Source organism: Salmo salar, chromosome 03, assembly GCF_965601325.2.
Source record: "Salmo salar chromosome 03, fSalSal1, whole genome shotgun sequence".
Taxonomy (NCBI): domain Eukaryota; kingdom Metazoa; phylum Chordata; class Actinopteri; order Salmoniformes; family Salmonidae; genus Salmo; species Salmo salar.
The window spans coordinates 50,190,026-50,215,699 of NC_138293.1; the positions used below are offsets into that span (position 1 = coordinate 50,190,026).

Here is a 25,674-nt window from a genome sequence, read left to right on the forward strand (position 1 = left end):
ACACACACAGACACACTTTACATTCGCTGCTGCTTCTCTGTTTATTATATATCCATCCTGATTGCCTAGTCACTTTTACTGCTACCCACATGTACATACTGTATTCCCTCGTACCCCTGAACATTGACGCTACTGGAACTCATTGTATATACTGTAGACTCGTTATTGTTTTATTGTGTTACTTACTTATTACCTCTGCACTGTTGGGAATAGACTCATAAGTAAGCAAAGTGTACACTGGTTATATTCGATGCATATGACCAATAAAATTTGATTTGCTTCACAGAGAGGAGATTTCCTGCTCTAGTATTTGTGCCGAGTTGCTACTAATTTCAAAATTCAGTTGAAAATAGGTGGTCTCAGAGACAACTGCAGTCTGTACCCCTTGGTAACTGTGGACCAGATCCAGGGCAGGAATGCGCATGAGCGCGTAGCCCACAGGTCGGTAGACTCTTGCTCAACAGTGGTTCTGGAGTTCCATTTACATTGTATTTTTGCTCTGTGTTTTTGGCATGACGCCTAGATACAGCAGAGACTTTTTTATTGAAAAGGGTATTCAGTATTCGGTAACTGGATTTATGAATCCAGTTGACACACTGGAAAACATGGGGACAGTGCTTAGTGGCGACTAACAATTTGTCTTCCTGCCCCGGCTGCTTGAACTAAAGCTGGGGGCGAGCCATGGCATAGAAGGCACTCGGGAAAAGTAGAGTGGATTCCCTCTGTCTTCCTTGAGAGCTAACGCATGAGAATGGTTCGCTGCACAAATGGAAGGGTGTTAAGAGCACAGATGTGCCTCACCCCAATAGTAGTGTGTGGGGGGGGGGGGGGGGTTGGCTGCCCCTCTCTACTGCAGGGGGCATACACCTAGGTTGGGCACCCTTTCTTCCCTCTTCTTCAGAACTGTAGCCTCTGGCCCCTTCAACGCTCTTTACCGCCTCCACATAGGAGATTTGCTGTACAGCCCTGACCCTTGACACCTCAACCCCTTTCACCCTAACAGGGCACTCTGGGAATTTGGAAATATGACCCCCACCACAGTTTCAACATTTTACATTCAGAGACTCTTCAATAACATATTCCTTCCGTCTGCAAACACTTGACAAATGGCCAAACTTTTTACACTTCTTGCATTGCATTGGGTTTTGCAGGAACACTCCTACAGCGTATCTTAAATATCCCAACTTTACATAGGGTGGTAAATCCTCACAAACAACAATGATACAGATAAACTTTTCTCCTTTTTCCCATTCTCCGTACGGGTCAAGCGACATGCATTAACTACTCCTGGAATTTTTTGTTTAAGATATTGATTATCAATGTCCAATGGAACACCAGAGATTTCACCATTTACTGGTGCCCTGCTCCGAAAATCAAAGCTGTTCACTTTATGCGTCGATACTTCCGCGAGCCACAATGCATGCTCCTTTTGCTCTTTAGATACACACGATATCAACACCATACCACTCCCAGTTACTTTGACTGCATCCACTTTTCCCCAACGCCTTCTTCACCATCCTCGTGACTTCAAAAGGGTTTCCCAAATAAACATCCTTATTAAAAAAACGTACTCCAACAAGCAACGACTCATCAGACTCATTTTCCACAACAGTTTTAGCCCTTTTTGTTCCATTCTTGGACTTCACTGTTGTCCAATCATCTTTCTGGACTTCACTGTTGTCCACTCATCTTTCTGGCTAATTGTACTCAACGTGTTTTCAGCTTCAAACAACAGTTATGCTTCCGCCATCTCCCCTTCCATGCACCTCTAGACAGAGCCTGCCATTATCATGACAATCACCCCAACATTTAAAGGAACAGTGACAGGAAATAGGGATTGCGTCTGTGTGCTCCCTCAGGGGCTACATCAGTGTGAATTCCCAAATCTGATATGGGTCACATGCAAAACTGAGTGTGGACAGTCAGAAAAAAAGATTGGGTATAGAAAGAAAACCCGATTTGGGTTCTGAGAGTGGCTGTGTAAATACAGTATCTCTGTGAGTTTACCTCAATCTGATGGTGCTTTCAAAACAACTAATAGGAACTCACAGAGACTTGGAATTCCGAGCTGGATGACTGTTCAAAACGATTTTTACCAGTCAGAGCTTGTTTTATCCCAAGTTCCAAGTCGTACTGAACGCACTGAAATCTGAAGTCGGAGTTTTCAGAATTCAGAGTTCCCAGTTGTTGTGAACGTAGCATGGGGACTTGGTGTAATGACGTTTTGTACCACGCGCCTGTCCCTATCCTGTCCAAAGATGGTGGATCAATGAAGATAATTCACTCCCACTGTTTACCATTGGAAACAAATGGTCAGTTCCTGTCTGCTTAACGGAGTTAATCTCCAATAAACACCAATGCGATAGCAGCTGGGTCTGGTCTACTTAGTTCATTGACTTCAAATGAACCAGAAAAAAACAGTGAGTGGAGTGTCTCGCTTCCTCTTCCGTCTATGCCCTGACTCCGTGTGTTGTATTTTCCTCTCCACTATCCCGGACTCCGGGACGTGAGAGACATTAGGAATAAACATGAGCGACGGGAGCCATTGTGGCCACTAGCCAGTCAAGGAAGAGAGGGGGAGAGAGAGGGGTACCACCACTACCTGAGTTGTTATCAACAAAATACCCACATCTCACAGTTTATTTTCTTATATATGGTTCGGTTTATTGAAGTTGACTTTTTCCTCCATCTGGACTAATTAAGGTGAGTGAGCTTTTTATGAATGTATTTACGTTTTAAAAGTTGTGCGAGCGTTACCTTTGCTGTGCTAGTGTTGGTCAGCTGCATGTCGCTCGCATAAAATGGCGACAGCAAGTGGGTTTCTTTTCCCCCTTTCTGAATTGGTTATAATATTGCAAAGATGTATGTAATCCGCCTGTTAATTTATCGCTCACTCTGCGGAGTAAAAAATGTGAGTAACAACACCCGCCAGTTTTGTTACAATGTATCATTTCGGAAAATTTCATGATGGTCTCATTGACGGGATGTGACTCGCAAGCTTTCCTCTTACAATCACTCTCTCTATTTTAATTAGTCACACTTTTATAGGTTGACTAATGTAGTTATAACGTAATGCAACAGCAAGTAGTTAACGCACTGTAGGCGTTATGGTTTATGTGGAATCTGATTTAATTTGAATCAGTCCATATCGCATCCTCATTGTTTCATGGTTTTGAGGAAGATTGGCTATATTCTATTAAAGTTTAAGATATTCTAAATATCATAAAATCGTTTGTCCATGGACATTTTCCAAATGATCACAATCAGAAATTATTGGAAAATAAGACTAAATAGCCTATTTGTTTCACCCCAGCTGTGACAGAAATGTATTTATCAAACAGTTTATGCGAATGATTGAATGTAATCAGAATATCATAATTTGCACTTTTTTGTCTCTTCATATTTAAATTCATATCTCAATATACACACTGTGTGACTGATAGCCTATATGAATGTATGCAAGCAGCAGTAGTTGTTTTAGGTTACTCCCACAACATGTCAACATTGCCATGCTTTCTGTGTGTGATTTTAGAGATTAGTTCAAAGCTGTACCCCAAAGGCTAATTTGTCTGATGTCCATGTGATAAACAAGCCATAGTGCCCCAGCTCCAATCAAGCTATCTATTCATCAGCCATGTCACAGTTATCACCCCTGACATAAACCAAATGCTATACCTTTGTTGGAAAGAAAAGAGTAGACTAGTCCTTTATAAGTAAATGGAGGAGGAGGTGGGAGTACTACAGTCTGGGGTCTGGTTTAGGAGATCTTATACATTTTGTTCACCAGTGTTGGGTTCTGACCTTTTAAACTTGAAAATATGAAATATCCTTATTCATGTCACCCGAGAGAGGGGAATGTAAAGTGTTTACATTCTACCAGGATATGTTATTGTCAGACATCAAGTGTCCTATGGGAGGAGAAGAGACACAGTCTGGTACAAGTCAACATGGCAGCTGTGAGTTGGGGAGGAGTGAGGAATTAGGGCAGAGGTCAGGTTAGATGAAGTGAGGAAGAACATATATCACTAATCTTCTGGTTAGCAACAGAGGTGTATTGGCTGTTCTTTGTCTGTGCAGCTGTATGACCCAATGGGTGAATAAACTTGGTTTGAGCTTTACTAATTATCTGTGAAATGTTATAATGTTAATTTAGAACCTAACACCAACTAATGTCACTTTTGAAGAATTTATGGAAGAAAAAAATACACACAAAGGCTTCATAATTCATAATGGTCATGTTAACTGATCTCATAGAACAAAACATACATCTCCTAAACCTGTGTCAACCTCAGACCTTATTTTCATAATTTGTTCCAAAACCCTATTCTTTCCCCATTCTTTTTTTTCCCATAGGGATGGCTGAACGAGGTATCTAATTTCCGTGTTTTAGGACTACAAGCTGGCGAGCTCTATTAGGCCTATGAATTCTAGATACTTTTGAAGCACATGTTGTGCTCTGGAAACTCCTATTCAATCCTGTAAAGACGTTTATTACAAAAAGCTAAAACGTTGATACAAAAACCTGTCAAAAAAACATTTTGGACATTGAAATTACAAAGTAATTTGTGGACTATTAGGTTTCTACATTGTGTATAAGCACTACTCATTGAGATGTATTACATAAAAAATGTGACACTTTGTCTTTAGGAGCGTCAAGTTTGTGAGTGAAGATTACTAAAGTTTCTCTTGAAAACGCTCAATATTTAAAGACTGCCTCAAAAATATGATTCAATGGAAATTGAAATGACAATATTGAAAATCGAAGTGACAATATTGAAAATCGAGATGACTATATTGGAAATATAAATACAGTGGGCTATAGGCTACAAAGACCTATATATTTCAATTAGAGGTCGACCGATTATGATTTTTCAATACCGATACCGATTATTGGAGGACCGAAAAAGCCGATACCAATTAATCGGCCGATTTTATAATAAAAAAAATATATAAATAAATAAATAAAAATGTATTATAATAATAATAAATAAATACATATGTATTTATTTGTAATAATGACAATTACAACAATACTGAATGAACACTTATTTTAACTTAATATAATACATCAATAAAATCAATTTAGCCTCAAATAAATAATGAAACATGTTCAATTTGGTTTAAATAATGCAAAAACAAAGTGTTGGAGAAGAAAGTAAAAGTGCATTATGTGCCATGTAAGAAAGCTAACGTTTAAGTTCCTTGCTCAGAACATGAGAACATATGAAAGCTGGTGGTTCCTTTTAACATGAGTCTTCAATATTCCCAGGTAAGAAGTTTTAGGTTGTAGTTATTATAGGAATTATAGGACTATTTCTCTCTCTACGATTTGTATTTCATATACCTTTGACTATTGGATGTTCTTATAGGCACTTTAGTATTGCCAGTGTAACAGGATAGCTTCCGTCCCTCTCCTCACTCCTACCTGGGCTCGAACCAGGAACACATCGACAACAGCCACCCTCGAAGCAGTGTTACCCATGCAGAGCAAGGGGAAAAACTACTCCAAGTCTCAGAGCGAGTGACGTTTGTAACGCTATTAGCGCGCACCCGGCTAACTAGCTAGCCATTTCACATTGGTTACACCAGCCTAATCTTGGGAGTTGACAGGCTTGAAGTCATAAACAGCGCAATGCATTGCAAAGGGCTGCTGGCAAACGCACGAAAGTGCTGTTTGAATGAATGCTTATGAGCCTGCTGCTCCCTACCATCGCTCAGTCAGACTGCTCTATCAAATCATAGACTTAATTATAACATAATAACACACAGAAATACGAGCCTTAGGTCATTAATATGGTCGAATCCGGAAACTATCATCTCAAAAACAAAACGTTTTTCCTGTCGGTGAAATACGGAACCGTTCCGTATTTTATCTAACGGGTGGCATCCCTAAGTCTAAATATCCCTGTTACATTGCACAACCTTCAATGTTATGTCATAATTATGTAAAATTCTGGCAAATTAGTTCACAACGAGCCAGGCGGCCAAAACTGTTGCATATACCCTGACTCTGCGTGCAATGAACGCAAAATGACACAATTTCACCTGGTTAATATTGCCTGCTAACCTGGATTTCTTTTAGCTAAATATGCGGGTTTAAAAATATATACTTCTGTGTATTGATTTTACGAAAGGCATTGATGGTTAGGTACAGTCATGCAACGATTGTGCTTTTTTCGCAAATGCGCTTTTGTTAAATCATCCCCCGTTTGGTGAAGTCGGCTGTCTTTGTTAGGAAGAAATAGTCTTCACACAGTTCGCAACGAGCCAGGCGGCCCAAACTGCTGCATATACCCTGACTCTTGTTTGCAAGAGAAGTGACACATTTTCCCTAGTTAAAAGAAATTCATGTTAGCAGGCCATATTAACTAAATATGCAGGTTTAAAAAATATACTTGTGTATTGATTTTAAGAAAGGCATTGATGTTTATGGTTGGAGCAATGTGTACCTAAGCGATTATATGCAACGCAGGACAGGCTAGATAAACTAGTAATATCATCAACCATGTGTAGTTAACTAGTGATTTATGATTGATTGATTCTTTTTTTATAAGATAAGTTTAATGCTAGCTAGCAACTTACCTTGGCTTCTTACTGCATTCGCGTAACAGGCAGGCTCCTCGTGGAGTGCAATGTAAAGCAGGTGGTTAGAGCGTTGGACTAGTTAACCGTAAGATTGAATCCCCGAGCTGACAAGGAAAAAATCTGTCGTTCTGCCCCTGAACAAGGCAGTTAACCCACCGTTCCTAGGCCGTCATTGAAAATAAGAATGTGTTCTTAACTGACTTGCCTAGTTAAATAAAGGTAAAAAAATAAAAATAAAAATCGGCCAAATCGGCGTCCAAAAATACCGATTTCCGATTGTTATGAAAACTTGAAATCGGCCCTAATTAATCGGCCATTCCGATTAACCGGTCGACCTCTAATGTATATATGCGTCAGCCTACTAAATATATTTCAAAATTAAAATCAAATTCACTAGCCTATACTTGTAACTTTGTAGGTAGCAGGTGCTGCACCAGAATCACATGTTCTGTTCTGCTTTATGGTTTGAATGTTGTGCGTAATTCCAGTCTATTTAATACAGTGTAGTACAGTAATACAGTTATCACACACCTTGGAGACATGAACACTGCATGTGTGAGGCACTGAAATAGGAGCAGGCCAGCGACTCTCCTGTCACCACTCACAGGAGTGCGTGGAAAAAAACAAGCCCACGAGAGCCAGGAATTGTGTGTGTGTGTGTGTGTGTGTGTGTGTGTGTGTGTGTGTGTGTGTGTGTGTGTGTGTGTGAAAAATTAAATTAGGAGGGTGGGAGGGAACGGGATGGGGGGGCGGTTGCCATGGGAGGGAGTGTGTGTGTGTGGAAAAAATGAAATTAGGAGGGTGGGAGGGAATGGATTGGGGGGGCGGTTGCCATGGGGAGAGTAACACACCAGTGGCATTGCCGACCTTTCTCTCTGGGCCAAACTTATTCAAGGGAGAGGGAGGGACGTAAATACATCCATCCATGCATACATGCAGGGGGGCACAGTTGCCCAAATGGAGGGCACTTACTCTCTCGAGGAGGGGTGGAATTTCATTCCCCCCACAGTAACAAAGGCCTGCTCAGCCTCTTAAAACTTCTTTGGGATAGGGGGCGGTATTTTGACGTCCGGATGAAAAGTGTGCCCAAAGTAAACTGCCTGCTACTCAGGCCCAGAAGCTAGGATATGCATATGATTGGTAGATTCGGATAGAAAACACTCTAAAGTTTCTAAAACTGTTACAATAATGCCTGTGAGTATAACAGAACTGAAATGGCAGGCGAAACCCAGAGGACAAACCATTAAAAAAAACACTGATTTCAATGGCTGGCACTTTTATAATAGGACGAAATCGTCCCTGATTGCAGTTCCTAGGGCTTCCACTAGATGTCAACAGTCTTTAGAAAGAGTTTCAGGCTGGTTTTTGGAAAAATGATTTGTAGTTTTTCTAAGTGGCTCCTATTTTGGCTGTAGTGTTTCCAAGCGCGTGGAAGAGAGGGCGTTCTTTGGTATTTTGCTCCGGTAAAGACAATAACGATTCTCCGTCTTAAATTTGATTGTTTATTTGCGTATTAGGGTACCTATTGTTTGATTAGAAATGTTGATTGACTTGTTTGGATAAGTTTATTGGTAACGTTTGGGATTCATTTTGGATGCATTTTGAAGGAAGGAAATTGAGTGAATTATTGATTGAAGCGCGCCAGCTAAACTGAGTTTTTATGAATATAAAGAAGGACTTTATCCAACAAAAGGACCATTTGTAATGTAACTGGGACCTTTTTGGAGTGCCAACAGAAGATCTTCAAAGGTAAGGCATATATTATATCACTATTTCTGACTTTCGTGTCGCAACTCCCTGGTTGAAAATGATTTGTTATGCAATTGTGTGCTGGACGCTGTCCTCAGATAATCGCATGGTTTGCTTTCGCCGTAAAGCCTTTTTGAAATCTGACACGGCGGCTGTATTGACAACAACGGAAGCTTTATTTTGATGTATTGCACTTGTGATTTCATGAAAGTTAAATATTTAGAGTAATTTAATATGAATTTCGCGCACTGCAATTTCACCGGATGTTGGCCAGATGGGACCCTAGCGTCCCAATGATCTGCAAGAAGTTAACCACTCATACACCAGACAAGCGTAGAGGAAGATTATGTTTGGGAGAAATCCGGAGAGTATTTTCAATCAAATCAGCAAGTGTGAGTCTACACTTGCTGATCTGATTGAAAATACTCTCCGGATTACACTTCTATCTCTCCCGCTAATTGGGATACTTTTGCACATTTGTTGTCTGAGTAAGGTGAATGCTGTAAATCGAGAGGAGTTGATGTATTCTGAAAGACGAGATATTAAGGATTATAATAAATACTGCTTTGATGCCATACAATCAAACCACACACCCATGAGTCGAAATGTGCTTCGCATTTCCATATTTAATTTACAGTATCAAAGTTTATGATTGCAATGTTTGATCCACAGTTAATAGGATGACATGCGTTTTACCCAGGGTTGTTCTGAACAGAATGAACCTACAGTACCAGTCAGAAGTTTACACACCTACTCATTCAAGGATTTTTCTTTATTTTGACTATTTTCTACATTGTAGAATAATAGTGAAGACATCAAAACTATGAAATAACACATGGAATCATGTAGTAACCAAAAAAGTTTTAAACGGATCAAAATATATTTCTTATTACAGATTCTCCAAAGTAGCCACCCTTTGCCTTGATGACAGCTTTGTACACTCTTGGCATTCTCTCAACCAGCTTCATGAGAAATGCTTTTCCATCAGTCTTGAAGGAGTTCCCACATGCTGAGCACATGTTGGCTGCTTTTCCTTCACTCTGCGGTCCAACTCATCCCAAACTATTTCAATTGGATTGAGGTTGGGTGATTGTGGAGGCTAGGTCATCTGATGCAGCACTCCATCACTCTCCTTGGTCAAATAGCCCTTGCACAGCCTGGATAGTCACACTAAGCGCAAACCAGATGGGATGGCGTATCACTGCGGAATGGTGTGGGAGCCATGCTTGTTAAGTGTGCCTTGAATTCTAAATAAATCACAGACAGTGTCACCAGCAAAGCACCCCCACACCATCACAGCTCCTCCTCCATACTTCACGGTGGGAACCACACATGCAGAGATCATCCGTTCACCTACTCTGCATCTCACAAAGACACAGTGGATACAATCAAAAATCTCAAATTTGGACTCATCAGACCAAAGGACAGATTTCCACCTGTCTAATGTCCATTGCTCGTGTTTCTTGGCCCAAGCATGTCTCTTCTTATTATTGGTGTCCTTTGGTAGTGGTTTCTTTGCAGCAATACGACCATGAAGGCCTAATTCACGCAGTTTCCTCTGAACAGTTGATGTTGAGATGTGTCTGTTACTTGAACTCTGAAGCATTTATTTGGCCTGCAATTTCTGAGGCTGGTAACTCTAATGAACTTATCCTCTGCAGCAGAGGTAACTCTGGGTCTTCCTTTCCTGTGGCGGTCCTCATGAGAGCCAGTTTCTTCATAGCGCTTGATGGTTTTTGCGACTGCACTTGAAGAAACGTTCAGACTTCTTGACATTTACTGAATTGACTGACCTTCGTGTCTTAAAGTAATGATGGACTGTTGTTTCTCTCTGCTTATTTTAGTTGTTTTTGCCATAATATATGGACATAGTCTTTTACCAAACAGGGCAAGCTTCTGTATACCACCCCTACCTTGTCACAACACAACTGTCATGACTCTCCTGTGACGATCTGAAGGATCAGGTTACAGCTCTACAGCGTGCTCTCTCTCGTAGAGGGGAGAGCGGGAAGTCGGCTGTTTCATGAAGTCATAAATACCGAAACTCCTTTCCCCACTCTGCCAAGATGAACGTTGAGAATACCTTTGTTACCACAGAGAAAGACTTTGCAGTACGGTAACCTCAAGAGATTTTCTAATGTAACAATATTTCTGTTTTCCAACCAGTTGGAAAAGAAGAGTCAAAAGCGCAGGGACGAGGTCCCCACGTTGAAATGGCTAAGAAATCTACAAACTAAAGAACAATTATTCATGCTGCAGCTGTGTAAATACTTTAGTCTGGTAAACGCATCCGATCTAAGAACGTTTCTGAATGGTACTCTGAAGTACCTATAAAACAACTACAACCATGAAAGACCGAGGGACTTCTGGGGATTTCAACCAGAGACTGATGAACTATTATCCAGCAGACGGACTGGCAATACCAGAGAGGGACAACAAAGGCATACACTCGTAAATATGTAAATTACAATTTATTTTTGAATGAGCGGCTGTTAATGTTAAAAGTATTAGCATTTCATGAGTGTAGTTATCAACTGTATTACAGTGAATCCTCTCTGTGTTTCCTGCTCTTGAGCTGTCCCCACCCCCTTTCCTTTGTCTACCAAGTCATATCGGCTTAGCCCACTACGGACTTTTCTATCATGTCAATAACCAATGTATGACCTATTGTGCATGTGTGTGTTTATGTAATTCTGTGAATAAGTTAGCTAGTAAATAAATAATTACGGCAATTTGTATATTGCTGATTCATGATCTATGTTAGGGTTCATGCAGATATTCAAGGGTTTGCAACATTCAGAATATGACTGATGAGGTAGTAATACATTAATAAGTGAATGTAATCGATAAGTTATTGAAAATATTCGAAGAGTTATATTCGGGAAATAAACATTTTCCCGTGGTGCCCCGACTTCCTAGTTCATTAAAGTTACACGATTAGTTTAATTGCATAATTAAATTACAGATTGTTAATTTATAAAATAAATTCTCTGTCTTCACATTTAATGATAGTCAACGCTACAACACAACTGATTGGCTCAAAGGCATTAAGAAGGAAAGAAATTCCACAAATGCACACCATTGAAATTCATTCCAGGTGACTACCTCATGAAGCTGGTTGAGAGAATGCCAAGAGTGTGCAAAGCTGTCCATCAAGGCTAATTTGAAGAATCTCGTAAAATATATTTAACACTTTTTTTCGTAACTACATGATTCCATATGTGTTATTTCATAGTTTTGATGTCTTCATTAATATTCTACAATGTAGAAAATAGTAAAAATAAAGAAACACCCTTGAATGAGTAGGTGTGTCCAAACTTTGGATTGGTACTGTATGTACACAGTACTTTGTTGAAGCACCTTTGGCAGAAATTACGGTATTGAGTCTTCTTCGGTCTGCACACCTGTATTTGGGGAGTTTCTCCCATTCGTCTCTGCAGGTCCTCTCAAACTTTATCAGGTTGCATGGGGAGCATTGCTGCACAGCTATTTTCAAGTCTCTCAAGATATGTTCAAGTCTGGGCTCTGGCTGGGCCACTCAAGGACATTCAGAGACTTGTCCCGAAGCCACTCCTGTTTTGTCTTGGCTGTGTGCTCAGGATCGTTGTCCTGTTGGAAGGTGAGCCTTCACCCCATTCGAAGGTCCTGAGGGCTCTGGAGCAGGTTTTCATCAAAGATCTTTCCCTCGATCCTGACTAGTCTCCCGGTCCCTGCTGCTGAAAAACATCCTCACAGCATGATGCTGCCAGAACCATGATTCACTATAGGGATGGTGCCAGGTTTCCTCCAGACGTGACCCTTGGCATTCAGGCCAAAGAGTTCAATCTTGGTTTCATCAGACCAGAGAATCTTATTTCTCATGGTCTGAGAGTCTTTAGGTGCTTTTTGGCAAACTCTAAACGGGCTGTCATGTACCTTTTTTACTGAGGAGTGGCTTCAGTCTGGCCACTCTACCATAAAGGCCTGATTGGTGGAGTGCTGCAGAGATGGTTGATGTTCTGGAAGGTTCTCCCATCTCCACAGACTAGCTCTAGAGCTCTGTCAGAGTGACCTTCGGGTTCTTAGTCACCTCCCTGACCAAGGCTCTTCTTCCCCGATTGCTCAGTGCAGCCAGCTCTAGGAAGAGTCTTGGTGGTTCCAAACTTCTTCCATTTAAGAATGATGGAAGCCACTGTGTTCTTGGGGACCTTCAATGCTGTAGAAATGTTTTGGTACTCTTCCCCAGATCTGTGCCTCGACACAATCCTGTCTTTAGACCTCATGGATTGGTTTTTGCTCTGACATGCACTGTCAACCGTGAGACCTTTTATATAGACAGGTGTGCGCTTTTCCAATCAATTTGTAGAAAAATCTCAAGGATGATCAATGGAAACAGGACGCACCTGAGCTCAATTTGAGTCTCATAGCAAAGTGTCTGAATACTTATGTAAATAAGGTATTTCTGCTTTAATTTGTAAACCATTTGCACTGTATGTCGTATTGTGAAGAAAATTATCAGCAGAACACACACTTAGAATGGAGTCATGACTGCATTTATGTGCACCAACAAAATCTGTCTGAAGTGCCTTTTGTATGTAAAATCATGTTCGAACTTAACCTCTATGGGCTAGGTGGGACGCTAGCGTGCCACCCGTGGTGCACTCCATCAACAGCAGGTGCATTTCAAGAGCGGCAAATTTGAATCCAAATAAATGTCAAAATTCAAATTTTTCAAACATACAACTATTTTACACCCTTTGAAAGATAAACATCTCCTTAATCTAACCACGTTTTACGATTTCAAAAAGGTTTTACGGCGAAAGCATAAATTTAGAGTATGTTAGGACAGTACATTTACAAGAGTTGTGTGTAATGTTTTGTCAATTCAAAGACAGGGTCACCAAAACCATAAAACCAGCTAAAATGATGCACTAACCTTTTACAATCTCCATCAGATGACACTCCTAGGACATTATGTTAGACAATGCATGCATTTTTAGTTCTATCAAGTTCATATTTATATCCAAAAACAGCGTTTTACTATGGCATTGATGTTGAGGAAATCGTTTCCCTCCAATAACCGGCAGTCAAGTCAGCGTCACAAATTAAATAATTAATATTAGAAAACATTGGTAAAATATTATATTGTCATTTAAAGAATTATAGATTTACATCTCTTGAACGCAATCAACTTGCCAGATTTAAAAATAACCTTACTGGGAAATCACACTTTGCAATAATCTGAGCACTGCTCCCAGAAAAATACGCGTTGCGATACAGACTAGACGTCATGTTGGGGAGATCTAAAATCGAAATTACTATGTAAATAATCCATTACCTTTGATTCTCTTCATCAGATGTCACTTCCAGGTATCACAGGTCCATAACGAATGTAGTTTTGTTCAAAAAAGCTCATCATTTATGTCCAAAAATCTCCGTCTTGTTAGCACATGATCTAAGCCAGCCGGACTTCTCGTCATGAACGAGGGGAAAAAATATATGTACGTTCGTTCAAACATGTCAAACGTTGTATAGCATAAATCATTAGGGCCTTTTTTAACCAGAACATGAATAATATTCAAGGTGGACGAATGCATACTCTTTTATAACGTATTGGAACGAGGGTACCCAACATGAACTCGCGTGCCAGGTGTCTAATGGGCCATCATCGTTCCATGGCTCTTGTTCGGTCAGATCTCCCTCCAGAAGACTCAAAACACTTTGTAAAGGCTGGTGACATCTAGTGGAAGCAATAGGAAGTGCCAAAATATTCCTCAGCCCCTGTGTTTTTCAATGGGATAGGTTTAAAGGTAATACAACACATCAGGTATCCACTTCCTGTCAGAAAATGTCTCAGGGTTTTGCCTGCCAAATGAGTTCTGTTATACTCACAGACACCATTCAAACAGTTTTAGAAAATGTAGGGTGTTTTCTATCCATATGTAATAAGTATATGCATATTCTAGTTACTGGGTAGGAGTGGTAACCAGATTAAATCGGGTATGTTTTTTTATCCAGCCGTGTCAATACTGCCCCCTAGCCCTAACAGGTTAACTAGCCATGTGGCAATATAATAAGCTTTCAAATGATGCCCACCTGATCCATATTTATAATGGAATTCTTTGGGATTGTGTAAACAACAGTAATTGTGTGATGGTGGGGATGCAAAGCTGTGTTCCAAACAGAAAACGGTGTGCTTGCTTCAGTTCCTCAATAGCAAAGTTAAGAGGGCTCAAAAAAGTGCCTTATAGTTGAAGGCTCTTTCCTTGAGTCATAAAAGTTCATTGAAATTACTTAGGAACTTAGGCACAGTTTGGAGAGGTGTGTGTGGCCACTTGAGTGAGACTGAAAGTAGCCATGCTGACTCGCACTAGTTTAGAGAAACTTGTAACGTTAGCTGCTGATAGTGATAGTTCCCATCTTGACTGCATCAGATTGATCTAAAAAGATGGCTAAGCTAGCTAGCTAAGCCAGCCGGTCCGCTAACTGATTGAGACGACAATATGCTGCAGTCCCCGTCCTTGTAAACAGATAACAACACTATGATTCAGATTAAACAACAACCTACCTGTTGGTTGTTTGTTGTAGCTCACTCCTTCTCATTTGCGTACCAAGGTGTTGTTATAGATCAGTATATAATCAAATCCATTTTATGTTCTTCAATCTTAAGCTAACAAGGAGGCCAGCATCCTGGAGTCGCCTCTTCACTGTTGACGTTGAGACTGGTGTTTTGCGGTTACTATTTAATGAAGCTGCCAGTTGAGGACTTGTGAGGTGTCTGTTTCTCAAACTAGACACTCTAATCTACTTGTCCTCTTGCTCAGTTGTGCACCGGGGCCTCCAACTGCTCTTTCTATTCTGGTAAGAGCCAGTTTGCGCTGTAGTACACAGCGTTGTACGAGATCTTCAGTTTCTTGGCAATTTTTCGCATGGGATAGCCTTTATTTCTCAGAACAAGAATAGACTGATGAGTTTCAGAAGACCCTAACCCTAGCCTTTTAAAATGATAAACTTGGATTAGCTAACACAATGTTCCATTGGAACACAGGAGTTGTGGTTGCTGATAATGGGCCGCTGTACGCCTATGTAGATATTCCATAAAAAATCTGCCGTTTCCAGCTACAATAGTCATTTACAACATTAACAATGTCTACACTGTATTTCTGATCAATTTGATGTCATTTTAATGGACAAAAAATTGTCTTTTCTTTCAAAAACAAGGACATTTCTAAGTGACCCCAAACTTTTGAATGGTGGTGTACATCATGGGCAAGAAACATAGTAGTAGCACTCTATCAAAGTTGACCTGGTCCAACCATTTCATCTTCGCTCTCTCCTTCTCAAACTGAACAGAACATAGGCTATTTCGCCCTCAAGATTTTTTGGACTGGGCCTAATCAAAAATTATTTTCGGAAGAAACCTTTGACTCCTCCTGAGCTGCTGCCCAACACAGCACAGCCATTGGTTAAGCAGCACACAATGTTTTTGATCAGCAGAGCAGGCTGGGGCTCAGGGTTGGAATATCCATATTATTATTATAATTTTTTTTGTACCTTTATTTAGCTAGGCAAGTTAGTTAACCTGTTGGGTCTAGGGGGCAGCATTTGCACGTCTGGATAAAAAAAATGTACCCGATTTAATCTGGTTACTAATCCTACCCAGTAACTAGAATATGCATATACTTATTATATATGGATAGAAAACACTCTAAAGTTTCCAAAACTGTTTGAATGGTGTCTGTGAGTATAACAGAACTCATTTGGCAGGCAAAACCCTGAGACATTTTCTGACAGGAAGTGGATACCTGATGTGTTGTATTGACTTTAAACCTATCCCATTGAAAAACACAGGGGTTTAGGAATATTTTGGCACTTCCTATTGCTTCCACTAGATGTCACCAGCCTTTACAAAGTGTTTTGAGTCTTCTGGAGGGAGATCTGACCGAACAAGAGCCATGGAACGGTGATGTCCCATTAGACACCTGGCGCGCTACTTCATGTTGGGTACCCTCGTTCCAATACGTTATAAAAGAGTATGCATTCGTCCACCTTGAATATTATTCATGTTCTGGTTAAAAAAGGCCCTAATGATTTATGCTATACAACGTTTGACATGTTTGAACGAACGGAAATATATTTTTTCCCCTCGTTCATGACGAGAAGTCCGGCTGGCTTACATCATGTGCTAACGAGACGGAGATTTTTGGACATAAATGATGAGCTTTTTTGAACAAAACTACATTCGTTATGGACCTGTGATACCTGGAAGTGACATCTGATGAAGAGAATCAAAGGTAATGGATTATTTACATAGTATTTTCGATTTTAGATCTCCCCAACATGACGTCTAGTCTGTATCGCAACGCGTATTTTTCTGGGCGCAGTGCTCAGATTATTGCAAAGTGTGATTTCCCAGTAAGGTTATTTTTAAATCTGGCAAGTTGATTGCGTTCAAGAGATGTAAATCTATAATTCTTTAAATGACAATATAATATTTTACCAATGTTTTCTAATTTTAATTATTTAATTTGTGACGCTGACTTGACTGCCGGTTATTGGAGGGAAACGATTTCCTCAACATCAATGCCATAGTAAAACGCTGTTTTTGTATATAAATATGAACTTGATAGAACTAAAAATGCATGCATTGTCTAACATAATGTCCTAGGAGTGTCATCTGATGGAGATTGTAAAAGGTTAGTGCATCATTTTAGCTGGTTTTATGGTTTTGGTGACCCTGTCTTTGACTTGACAAAACATTACACACAACTCTTGTAAATGTACTGTCCTAACATACTCTAAATTTATGCTTTCGCCGTAAAACCTTTTTGAAATCGTAAAACGTGGTTAGATTAAGGAGATGTTTATCTTTCAAATGGTGTAACATAGTTGTATTTTTGAAAAATTTGAATTTTGACATTTATTTGGATTCAAATTTGCCGCTCTTGAAATGCACCTGCTGTTGATGGAGTGCACCACGGGTGGCACGCTAGCGTCCCACCTAGCCCCAAGAGGTTAAGAACAAATTCTTATTTTCAATGACGGCCTAGGAACAGTGTGCGGCATCCAGCGAAAAATCATATCGCCATTAGCATAACAAAATTTAATAATTAAAAAATATATATCTTTAATTATATCGTTTTATAGATACACCTCTCCTGAATCGAACCACGTTGTCCGATTTCAAAAAGGCTTTACAGCAAAAGCAAAACATTAGATTATGTTAGAGGAGTATATCGTAAAAGTAGCCACATAGCCATTTTCCGACCAACCACATGCATCACAAATAACCAAAAAACAGCTAAATGCAGCACTAACCTTTGACAATCTTCATCAGATGACACACCTAGGACATCATGTTACACAATACATGCATTCTTTTGTTCGATAAAGTTAATTTTTATATATAAAAACAGCATTTTACATCGGTGCGTAACGTTGACTAACTATTTTCCCTCAAATGCATCCGATGAAACAGAGCTAAAATTTACTAAATTACTATTGTAAAACATTTTTAAAATGTAATATTGTCATTCTAAGATTTATAGATGAATATCTCTTGAAAGCACCTGTAATGCCAGATTTAAAATTAACTTTACTGGGTAATCACACTTTGCGATAAAAGGGGATGCGATACTCAGAACAATAGGCTAGCAATAGCAATAGGCTAGCCATCTTGGAACAATCACATATCACATCTAGTCTTGTATACTATCGTCATTAATCCCTTACCTTACCTGGTTGTCTTCATCAGAAAGCACTTCCAGGAATCCCAGGTCCACAACAAATGTATTTTCGTTCGAAAAAAATACTCCTTTATGTTCCAAGAGCTTGTTCTTGTTAGCGCGTCTGAAGGCTGCTCCAAAACTTCCGTCGGCCACGGGACAGCCATTTCGAGAAAATGCATTTTTTCCCCATTTAGGTTCGTTCAAACATGTCAAACGTTGTATAACATAAATCTTCAGGGCGTTTTTCAACAAGAGAGCCAATAAGATTCGAGGGGACGATTGCATTGTGTTTCAATACGTTTCGAAAGGGGAGGGTAACCAGGGGCGTCGGCGTCATAATGGTGATGGCCCTCTCCGTTTGACCACGTTCCACTGCGTCTCATTCATTCAGTTTTCACAGTAGGAGTCTCAAATCACTTTGTAAAGACTGGGGACATCTAGTGGAAGCAATAGGAAGTGCTCAATGAACCATAGCTCACGGTGTGATTAATAGGCAACGTGATGAAGTTGAGTTCGCAATTCAGAATTCCACTTCCTGTTTCGATCTGTCTCGGGGTTTTGACTGCCATATGAGTTCTGTTATACTCACAGACACCATTCAAACAGTTTTAGAAACTTTAGGGTGTTTTCTATCCACAATTATTAATTATATGCATATCCTAGCTTCTGAGTTTGAGTAGGAGGCCGTTTAAAATGGGCACGTATTTTTTTCAAAAATCGCTTTAGCGTTCCTAGGGGAACGCCAAGAGGTTTACCTGTTAGGGCTAGGGGGCAGTATTGACACAGCCGGATAAAAAACGTACCCGATTTAATCTGGTTACTACTCCTGCCCAGTAACTAGAATATGCATATAATTATTGGCTTTGGATAGAAAACACCCTAAAGTTTCTAAAACTGTTTGAATGGTGTCTGTGAGTATAACAGAACTCATATGGCAGGCCAAAACCTGAGAAGATTCCATGCAGGAAGTGGCCTGTCTGACAAATTGTGTTTCATCTTGGCTCTTTTTATTGAAGACTGAGGATCTTTGCAATAACGTCACACTTCCTACGGCTCCCATAGGCTCTCAGAGCCCGGGAAAAAGCTGAACGATATCGAGGCAGGCTCTGGCTGAAACACATTATCGCTTTTGGCAAGTGGCCGATCAGAGTACTATGGGCTTAGGCGCGTGCCCGAGTCGACCGAATGCTTTATTTTCTTTTGTCTGTTTACCTAAACGCAGATTCCCGGTCGGAATATTATCGCTTTTTTTATGAGAAAAATTGCATAAAAATTGATTTTAAACAGCGGTTGACATGCTTCGATGTACGGTAATGGAATATTTAGAATTTTTTTGTCACGAATTGCGCCATGCTCGTCACCCTTATTTACCCTTTCGGATAGTGTCTTGAACGCACAAACAAAACGCCGCTGTTTGGATATCACTATGGATTATTTTGAACCAAACCAACATTTGTTATTGAAGTAGAAGTCCTGGGAGTGCATTCTGACGAAGACAGCAAAGGTAATAACATTTTTCTTATAGTAAATCTGACTTTGGTGAGTGCTAAACTTGCTGGGTGTCTAAATAGCTAGCCCTGTGATGCCGGGCTATCTACTGAGAATATTGCAAAATGTGCTTTCACCGAAAAGCTATTTTAAAATCGGACATAGCGAGTGCATAGAGGAGTTCTGTATCTATAATTCTTAAAATAATTATGTTTTTTGTGAACGTTTATCGTGAGTAATTTAGTAAATTCACCGGCAGTGTTCGGTGGGAATGCTAGTCACATGCTAATGTAAAAAGCTGGTTTTTGATATAAATATGAACTTGATTCAACAAAACATGCATGTATTGTATAACATAATGTCCTAGGGGTGTCATCTGATGAAGATCATCAAAGGTTAGTGCTGCATTTAGCTGTGGTTTGGGTTTATGTGACATTATATGCTAGCTTGAAAAATGGGTGTCTGATTATTTCTGGCTGGGTACTCTGCTGACATAATCTAATGTTTTGCTTTCGTTGTAAAGCCTTTTTGAAATCGGACAGTGTGGTTAGATTAACGAGAGTCTTGTCTTTAAAATGGTGTAAAATAGTCATATGTTTGAGAAATTGAAGTAATAGCATTTCTAAGGTATTTGAATATCGCGCCACGGGATTATCGGAAACTATCACGTTTATTCTTTCAGTGAAATATGGAACTGTTCCGTATTTTATCTAACGGGTGGCATCCATAAGTCTAAATATTCCTGTTACATTGCACAACCTTCAATGTTATGTCATAATTACGTAAAATTCTGGCAAATTAGTTCGCAACGAGCCAGGCGGCCCAAACTGTTGCATATACCCTGACTCTGCGTGCAATGAACGGAAGAGAAGTGACACAATTTCACCTGGTTAATATTGCCTGCTAACCTGGATTTATTTTAGTTAAATATGTAGGTTTAAAAATATATACTTCTGTGTATTGATTTTAAGAAAGGCATTGATGTTTATGGTTAGGAACAGTCGTGCAATGATTGTGCTTTTTTCGCAAATGAACTTTTGTTAAATCATCCCCCGTTCGGCGAAGTTGGCTGTCTTTGTTAGGAAAAATTGGTCTTCACACAGTTCGCAACGAGCCAGGCGGCCCAAACTGCTGCATATACCCTGACTCTGTTTGCAAGATAAGTGACACATTTTCCCTAGTTAAAAGAAATTAATGTTAGCAGGCAATATTAACTAAATATGCAGGTTTAAAAATATATACTTCTGTGTATTGATTTTAAGAAAGACATTGATGTTTATGGTTAGGTACAAGTTGGAGCAACCTTTTTCGCGAATGCGCACCGCATCGATTATATGCAACGCAGGACAGGCTAGATAAACTAGTAATATCATCAACCATGTGTAGTTAACTAGTGATTATGATTGATTGATTGTTTTTTATAAGATAAGTTTAATGCTAGTTAGCAACTTACCTTGGCTTCTTAATGCATTCGCATAACAGGCAGGCTCCTCGTGGAGTGTAAAGCAGGTGGTTAGAGCATTGGACTAGTTAACCGTAAGGTTGCAGATTGAATCCCCAAGCTGACAAGGTACAAAACTGTCGTTCTGCCCCTGAACAAGGCAGTTAACCCACCGTTCCTAGGCCGTCATTGAAAATAAAAATGTGTTGTTAACTGACTTTCCTAGTTAAAAAATATTGATAAAAAATAAAAATAACTTTTAAAAAATCGGCTAATCGGTGGCCAAAAATACTGATTGTTATGAAAACTTGAAATCGGCCCTAATTAATCGGCCATTCCGATTAATCGGTCGACCTCTAATCAAAAGGATCATGCTGTTTGAATGTGGATGCTATGAAAGTGAACTATGTTTGCATGCGATCAGGGGGGTTTTCATTCTGCCGATTCTATTGAAAAATGTTTCTTAAACGGAAAATCCAAGATGGCGTAGCAGTCAGACGTCTTTGTCCTGTCGTGTCCCTTGTATATATATTTTTTAAATATTTTTGTAAACCTCAACTTCTAAATACTCTCCTGCAACCCGCCTCACTCAATGTGGCGTGGATCTGTTTTTTTCTAAAGTATTTCTATTTACTTCGGATCTGGAATCCCTCAACTGAAGCTAGCCAGCTAACTACCTACCAGCTATCAGTCAGCAAACCACTGCTAGCGGTCATCAGCTAACCTTTAGCTCGGAAAGCTCTCGCCAGTTCGTACAACGTGACTCAAACCAGAGCATAACGGACCTATTTATTCCTACTGCAAACTCTGAACATTTTCATCTGGATCTTCGCAAATAGCTAACTGCAATCCCGTGTGACTACTCCTGGCTAGCGTTTCCATCCCGGAGCAAGCACCAATTAGCCTGAAGCTAGCCCGGCTAGGGCTCCTGGGCTACCACCGAAGCCCACTCCTGGGCAACAATATCCGGACCCCTTCGACTGCCGGTACGGGGCACGGAACCCCGCCGATCTTCTATGACTGGAATACCGACATAATCTGCCTGAGGATTCCAACAGGCCCCTCAGGCGTGACGTCCTTTGAAGGCCCATTCTGCTAACCGCGGCCTGCTAGCTACCTAGAGCTACTTGGAACCCTACTAATCCACGACTGGTCTATCGACGTCACCACACAAAGAGGCAAAAACAGACTTACCTCCATCGCGACGTCCCCCAAAGGCCCTTCTGCTAGCTTGCTAGCCCCGGTCTGCTAGCTTGCTAGCCCCGGTCTGCTAGCTTGCTAGCCCCGGTCTGCTAGCTTGCTTGCCCCGGTCTGCTAGCTTGCTTGCCCCGGTCTGCTAGCTTGCTTGCCCCGGTCTGCTAGCTTGCTTGCCCCGGTCTGCAAACTGCTAGCTTGCTTGCCCCGGTCTGCTAACTGCTAGCTTGTTAGCCCCGTTCTGCTAACTGCTAGCTTGTTAGCCCCGGTCTGCTAACTGCTAGCTTGTTAGCCCCGGTCTGCTAACTGTCTGAATTGCCGTGTCCCCAGCCATCCCAACCACTCACTGGACCCATATGTTCACTTGGCTACGCATGCCTCTCTCTCATATCAATATGCCTCGTCCATTACTGTCCTGGTTAGTGATTACTGTCTTATTTCACTGTAGAGCTTCTAGCCCTGCTCAATATGCCTTAACCAACCATGTGGTTCCACCTCCTACATATGCAATGACATCACCTGGTTTAAATGTCTCTAGAGACAATATCTCTCTCATCATCACTCAATGCCTAGGTTTACCTCCACTGTATTCACATCCTACCATACCTTTGTCTGTACATTAAACCTTGAAGCTATTTTATCGCCCCCAGAAACCTGCTCCTTTTACTCTCTATTCTGGACGTCATAGACGACCAATTCTCATAGCTTTTAGCCGTACCCTTATCCTACTCCTCCTCTGTTCCTCTGGTGATGTAGAGGTGAATCCAGGCCCTGCAGTGCCTAGCTCCACTCCTATTCCCCAGGCGCTCTCTTTTGATGACTTCTGTAACCGTAAAAGCCTTGGTTTCATGCATGTTAACATTAGAAGCCTACTCCCTAAGTATGTTTTACTCACTGCTTTAGCACACTCTGCCGACCCAGATGTCTTAGCCGTGTCTGAATCCTGGCTTAGGAAAACCACCAAAAACCCTGAAATCTCCATCCCTAACTATAACACTTTCCGCCAAGATAGAACTGCCAAAGGGGGCGGTGTTGCAATCTACTGCAGAGAGAGCCTGCAGAGTTCTGTATTACTATCCAAGTCTGTACCCAAACAATTCGAGCTTCTACTTCTAAAAATTCACCTTTCCAGAAACAAGTCTCTCACTGTTGCCACTTGCTATAGACCACCCTCTGCCCCCAGCGGTGCCCTCGACACCATATGTGAATTGATTGCACCCCATCTATCTTCAGAGCTCGTGCTGCTAGGTGACCTAAACTGGGACATGCTTAACACCCCGGCCATCCTACAATCTAAGCTTGATGCCCTCAATCTCACACAAATTATCAATGAACCTACCAGGTACAACCCCTAATCCGGAAACACGGGCACCCTCATAGATATCATCCTAACTAACTCGCCCTCCAAATACACCTCTGCTGTTTTCAATCAAGATCTCAGCGATCACTGCCTCATTGCCTGCATCCGTAATGGGTCGGTGACCAAACGACCACCCCTCATCACTGTCAAATGCTGCCTAAAACACTTCTGCGAGCAGGCCTTTCTAATCGACCTGACCGGGGTATCCTGGAATGACATTGACCTAATTTCATCAGTAGGGGATGCCTGGTTATTCTTTAAAAGTGCCTTCCTCACCATCTTAAATAAGCATGCCCCATTCAAAAAATGTAGAACTAGGAATAGATATAGTCCTTGGTTCACTCCAGACCTGTCTGCCCTTGACCAGCACAAAAACATCCTGTGGCGTTCTGCATTAGCATCGAATAGCCCCCGTGATATGCAACTTTTCAGGGAAGTTAGGAACAAATATGCTAAGGCTAGCTTTTTAAAACAGAAATTTGCATCCTGTAGTACAAATTCAAAGTTCTGGGAGAGTGAAGTCCATGGAGAATAAGAGCACCTCCTCCCAGCTGCCCACTGCTCTGAGGCTAGGAAACACTGTTACCACAGATAAATCCACTATAATTGAGAATTTCAAAAAGCATTTCTCTATGGCTGGCCATGCTTTCCACCTGGCTACCCCTACCCCGATCAACTGCCCGGCACCCTCTACAGCAACCTGCCAAATCCCCCACCATTTCTCCTTCACCCAAATCCAGATAGCTGGTGTTCTGAAAGAGCTGCAAAATCTGGACCTCTACAAATCAGCCGGGCTAGACAATCTGGACCCTCTCTTTCTAAAATTATCTGCCGAAATTGTTGCAACGCCTGTTCAACCTCTCTTTCGTATTGTCTGAGATTCCCAAAGATTGGAAAGCTGCCGCAGTCATCCCCCTCTTCAAAGGGGGTGACACTCTAGACCCTAACTGCTACAGACCTATATCTATCCTACCCTGTCTTTCTAAGGTCTTCAAAAGCCAAGTTAACAAACAGATTACCGACCATTTCGAATCCCACCGTACCTTCTCCGCTATGCAATCTAGTTTCAGAGCTGGTCATGGGTGCACCTCAGCCACGCTCAAGGTCCTAAACAACATCAGAACCGCCATCGATAAGAGACATTACTGTGCAGCCGTATTCATCGACCTGGCCAAGGCTTTCGCCTCTGTCAATCACCACATTCTTATTGGCAGCCTCGACAGCCTTTGGTTTCTCAAATGATTGCCTCGCCTGGTTTACCATCTACTTCTCTGATAGAGTTCAATGTGTCAAATTGGAGGGCCTGTTGTCCGGACCTCTGGCAGTCTCTATGGGTGTGCCACAGGGTTCAATTCTCGGGCCGATTCTCTTCTTTGTATACATCAATGATGTCGCTCTTGCTGCTGGTGATTCTCTACGCAGATGACACCATTCTGTATACTTCTGGCCCCTCTTTGGACACTGTGTTAACTAACCTCCCTCTGAGCTTCAATGACATACAACTCTCCTTCCGTGGCCTCCAACTGCTCTTAAACGCAAGTAAAACTAAATGCATGCTCTTCAATCGATCACTGCCCACACCTGCCCGCCCGTCCAGCATCACTACTCTGGATGGCTCTGACTTAGAATACGTGGAAAACTACAAAGACCTGGGTGTCTGGTTAGACTGTAAACTCTCCTTCCAGACTCACGTTAAGCATCTCCAATCCAAAATTAAATCTAGAATTGGCTTCCTATACTGCAACAAAGCCTCCTTTCATGCTGCCAAACATACCCTTGTAAAACTGACGATCCTACCGATCCTCGACTTTGGCGATGTCATCTATAAAATAGCCTCCAACACTCTACTCAACAAATTGGACGCAGTCTATCACAGTGCCATCCGTTTTGTCACCAAAGCCCCATTCACTGCCCACCACTGCGACCTGTACGCTCTCATTGGTTGGCCCTCGCTTCATACTCGTCGCCAAACCCACTGGCTACAGGTTATCTACAAGTCTCTGCTAGGTAAAGCCCCGCCTTATCTCAGCTCACTGGTCACCATAGCAACACCCACTCGTAGCACGCGCTCCAGCAGGTTTACCTCACTGGTCACCCCCAAAGCCAATTCCTCCTTTGATCGCCTTTCCTTCCAGTTCTCTGCTGCCAAT

General features: G+C 41.3%; 1 protein-coding gene across 9 annotated transcripts in view; it reads left to right on the top strand.

Moving 5' to 3' along the window:
• The first annotated feature begins 2,246 nt into the window (after positions 1 to 2,246).
• The window catches only part of LOC106600628 (zinc fingers and homeoboxes protein 3), a 46,613-nt gene continuing 23,185 nt past the window's right edge, over positions 2,247 to 25,674 (top strand). For all 9 annotated transcript variants that reach the window (XR_006769144.2, XR_006769145.2, XR_001327861.3 and 6 more), the window contains exon 1: positions 2,247 to 2,703. The gene's annotated coding sequence lies outside the window, so the exon portion shown is untranslated. The remainder of the gene's footprint in view (positions 2,704 to 25,674) is intronic.